At 50.8% G+C, this 5,000-nt stretch overlaps 1 non-coding gene across 1 annotated transcript; it reads right to left on the minus strand.

Moving 5' to 3' along the window:
* Positions 1-283: 283 nt before the first annotated feature.
* Positions 284-438, minus strand: LOC143175664 (5.8S ribosomal RNA). Its single transcript, XR_013000364.1, has one exon. It is a non-coding gene; the product is annotated as a 5.8S ribosomal RNA (ribosomal RNA).
* Between the last annotated feature and the right edge of the window lie 4,562 nt (positions 439-5,000).

Below are 5,000 nucleotides of genomic sequence, written 5' to 3' on the forward strand. Positions count from 1 at the left end.
ATTGAACGACGCACGACGCCGCGAACACTCACGCGAGTCCATACAAACGATTCCGATCGTTTTGCAACAACTAGAACGTACACTGTCCGTGAAATTCACAGAATTTTCGCGTGTCCGCGACAAACGCCGACGAGACACCCATCGTTCGCTCGTACGTAGCATCCTTCTCTTAACCCGACTCAGAAACGTTCTTTGCGCCCTTCGGTAAAAAAACGTTCGATCCGAAGAGGTGAACGACGGCGGGGATTTGACAGAGCTACGCAAGCAGTGTATGGTACGTAAACGACCCTCAGCCAGGCGTGGTCCAGGAATTGTATCCGTGGACCGCAATGTGCGTTCGAAATGTCGATGTTCATGTGTCCTGCAGTTCACACGTTGACGCGCAATTAGCTGCGTTCTTCATCGACCCACGAGCCAAGTGATCCACCGTTCAGGGTAATCGTATAAATTTTATATTTCACATATATAATTTTATTCTCATTTGTTCGACCTAATATCTCTCTTCTTTCAAAGAGAAGATAAAAGTTGATACCTGAATCTCCGACCAGCGCGCGAAGGAGATTCAGGCGTCGCCTTGGAGACGACACCGAAGCCTTTCGAGACGAAAAACGTTCAAGTAATATGTATATATTTCTCGACGTTCCGGGCGTATAGTGCATTCAAAAACCCGCGAAAGACGCAGAAGACTCGCACGCGTGGAAACGACGGGGATATATTTTGTATCCTACCCGATACTGAATCCATCGCGTGCAGTCGACCCTCGCGTTCTTCCGATCAGACGCATCTATTGTTGCGCGCATGTTTTCGCGTCGCATCGCGCGAAACGTTGCACGAATCGTACCGATCGATCGATTGAAAGCAAATAATGAAAAAAGACTTCACAGCTGGCTCTTTGCCGGTCATTCGTCCCATGTTATCTCTTGCCGCGAAATTGGCGCGCAAGAGTTGGGTGTCAGACGCGCGGCTTTAAAACGAGCTTCACGGCCGGTCCCTTCGTTACCGCTTTCGTTCTTTCTCTCGGAACGACCATGAACGAACACGACGAGCGACGCTACGGCATACACACGTCCACGGATTCGATTAAAAAAACAGACTTCACAGCTGGCTCTTTGCCGGTCATTCGTCCCATATTATCTCTTGCCGCGAAATTGGCGCGCAAGAGTTGGGTGTCAGACGCACGGCTTTAAAACGAGCTTCACGGCCGGTCCTCTCAATTCCGTGTACGGTACACGCAAGATGCGGGTTCCACTTCCAGACTACCCGGTCCCTTCTCTCTACGAGAATCGATAGTAGAAGAACGGCTCGAAAACGCGTCTCAGAGACTAGGGGAAAAGAAGCGGTATGCGAGCGAAACGAAAACGCATTATGGAAACGTCGCGAAACAATGTTCGACGGTTGCTCGGTTCCAATCGTGCGGCCGTTTCAATTTCTCGTGCGCTTCACCGTCCCTCCGTAACTCTGGCCGATCGCGTATACCGAAGAGCCGACACGCGCAAAAACCACAGGCATTGTATACTGTATATATATATGTTACAGTCACAGCCTTCGCGCGTTTTACTCTCCGACGCGGGGTTTCCACGACGAAAGAGAGACAGTTTCGTGGCGGGTGACTCGGCCGAATCGCTACGACGGGTATTTCTATTATAGAACGAATCATCGCCACCCTTTACCAGTGCCCGACGAAGGAATCACAAGGTCATCTGGAGTTTACAATGCCAGCGACGGTAATTCCAACGAAGACCCGATAAGTCAACTCATCGTTCTATTTCTCCCCGTACAGAAAAGCGAATCGACGCTAACGCACCTCGCGCAAGCACGAACGTTCTCTTCGCGTGGATCATCCCATCGTCGAAAGATGTAAAGACGCATTGGAGATCGTGGTCTCTGGCGGGCTCATTGCACGCCCCACTGCATATCTTTCCTCGAATCGAGAATGATTCGTCCACTAAGGCTGCGAAACTACGCGTCGAGGAAACTAGGGGAAAGAAGCGGGATGCGAGCGAAACGACAATACATTATGGAAACGTCGCGAAACAATGTTCGGCGGTTGCTCGTTTCCTCCTGCGGACGTTTCATTGCTCGGGCGCTTCACGTCCCTCCGTAACCTTCGCGCGATCGCGTGCCCCGGAGAGCCGGCAACCGGTGAACCACAGGCGTATAAACTATAGTCTTCTATAGCAAGCCTTCGGCGGTTACTCTCCGACGCGGGGATTCCACGACGAGAGAGAATTTCGTGGCGGGTGACATCGGTCGAAACGCTACGACGGGTATTTCTATTATAGAACGAATCATCGCCACCCTTTACCAGTGCCCGACGAAGGAATCACAAGGTCATCTGGAGTTTACAATGCCAGCGACGGTAATTCCAACGAAGACCCGATAAGTCAACTCATCGTTCTATTTCTCCCCGTACAGACAAGCGAATCAACGCTATCGCACCTCACGCATGCACGAACGTTCTCTTCGCGTGAATCGTCCCATCGTCGAAAGATATAGCCGCTTGGAGATCGTGGCCCATCAAGTTCTTCCGTAACTCCTGCGCGATCGCGTACCCCGGAGAGCAGGCAACCGGTGAACCACAGGCGTATAAACTATAGTCTTCTATAGCAAGCCTTCGCGTTTACTCTACGACGCGGGGATTCCACGACGAGAGAGATTTTCGTGGCGGGTGACACGGCCGAATCGCTACGACGGGTATTTCTATTATAGAACGAATCATCGCCACCCTTTACCAGTGCCCGACGAAGGAATCACAAGGTCATCTGGAGTTTACAATGCCAGCGACGGTAATTCCAACGAAGACCCGATAAGTCAACTCATCGTTCTATTTCTCCCCGTACAGAAAAGCGAATCGGCGCTATCGCACCTCACGCAAGCAGGAATGATCTCTTCGCGTGGATCGTCCCATCGTCGAAAGATGTAAGACGTACAGAAATCGTGGTCCATCACGATTATTCGTAACTCTCCGAGTCGCGTATCTGAGAGTAGGACAAACGGAGAACCACAGGCATAAATAATACTATATGTTTCTTATATAGTTAGCCTTCGCGTTTTACTCTCCGACATGGGGATTCCACGACGAGAGAGAGTTTCGTGGCGGGTGTCTCGGCCGAATCGCTACGACGGGTATTTCTATTATAGAACGAATCATCGCCACCCTTTACCAGTGCCCGACGAAGGAATCACAAGGTCATCTGGAGTTTACAATGCCAGCGACGGTAATTCCAACGAAGACCCGATAAGTCAACTCATCGTTCTATTTCTCCCCGTACAGAAAAGCGAATCGACGCTATCGCACCTCGCGCGAGCACGTAACTACTCTTCGCGTGGATCGTCCCATCGTCGAAAGATGTAAGACGCACGGAAATCGTGGCCCATCAACGTTTTTTTGTAACTCTGCCGATCGCGTATCACAGAGCCGAGACGCACATACCACAGGCGTATAATACCGTTTTCTTTCGTATGGTAAGCCTTCGCGTTTACTCTTCGGCGCGGGGTTTCCACGTCGAGAGAGACATTCGTGGCGGGTGACATCGGTCGAAACGCTACGACGGGTATTACTATTATAGAACGAATCATCGCCACCCTTTACCAGTGCCCGACGAAGGAATCACAAGGTCATCTGGAGTTTACAATGCCAGCGACGGTAATTCCAACGAAGACCCGATAAGTCAACTCAACGTTCTATTTCTCCCCGTACAGAAAAGCGAATCGACGCTGTTGCACCTCACGCAAGCACGAACGTTCTCTTCGCGTGGATCGTCCCATCGTCGAAAGATGTAAGACGCACGGAAATCGTGGCACATCACGTGTTTTCGGAACTCTGTCGACCGCGTATCTCAGAGACGACGCGCGCGAACCACTGGCATATACTATTATATATCGCGTTTTACCCTCCGACGCGGGGATTCCACGACGAGAGAGAGTTTCGTGAGCGGGTTGACTCGGAAGAAACGCTACGACGGGTATTTCTATTATAGAACGCATCATCGCCACCCTTTACCAGTGCCCGACGAAGGAATCACAAGGTCATCTGGAGTTTACAATGCCAGCGACGGTAATTCCAACGAAGACCCGATAAGTCAACTCAACGTTCTATTTCTCCCCGTACAGAAAAGCGAATCGACGCAATCGCACCATACGCGTGCACGTAAACAACTCTTCGCGTGGATCGTCCCATCGTCGAGAGACGTAAGTTTTCATAGTATGAATTCGCGTTTTACTCTCCGACGCGGGGATTCCACGACGAGAGAGAGTTTCGTGAGCGGGTTGACTCGGAAGAAACGCTACGACGGGTATTTCTATTATAGAACGCATCATCGCCACCCTTTACCAGTGCCCGACGAAGGAATCACAAGGTCATCTGGAGTTTACAATGCCAGCGACGGTAATTCCAACGAAGACCCGATAAGTCAACTCAACGTTCTATTTCTCCCCGTACAGAAAAGCGAATCGACGCAATCGCACCATACGCGTGCACGTAAACAACTCTTCGCGTGGATCGTCCCATCGTCGAGAGACGTAAGTTTTCATAGTATGAATTCGCGTTTTACTCTCCGACGCGGGGATTCCACGACGAGAGAGAGTTTCGTGAGCGGGTTGACTCGGAAGAAACGCTACGACGGGTATTTCTATTATAGAACGCATCATCGCCACCCTTTACCAGTGCCCGACGAAGGAATCACAAGGTCATCTGGAGTTTACAATGCCAGCGACGGTAATTCCAACGAAGACCCGATAAGTCAACTCAACGTTCTATTACTCCCCGTACAGAAAAGCGAATCGACGCAATCGCACCATACGCGTGCACGTAACAACTCTTCGCGTGGATCGTCCCATCGTCGAGAGACGTAAGTTTCATAGTAAGCCTTCGGCGTTTTACTCTCCGACGCGGGGATTCCACGACGAGAGAGAGAGTTTCGTGAGCGGGTTGACTCGGAAGAAACGCTACGACGGGTATTTCTATTATAGAACGCATCATCGCCACCCTTTACCAGTGC

The sequence above is a fragment of the Nomia melanderi genome, unplaced genomic scaffold (assembly GCF_051020985.1).
Source record: "Nomia melanderi isolate GNS246 unplaced genomic scaffold, iyNomMela1 scaffold0153, whole genome shotgun sequence".
Lineage (NCBI taxonomy): Eukaryota > Metazoa > Arthropoda > Insecta > Hymenoptera > Halictidae > Nomia > Nomia melanderi.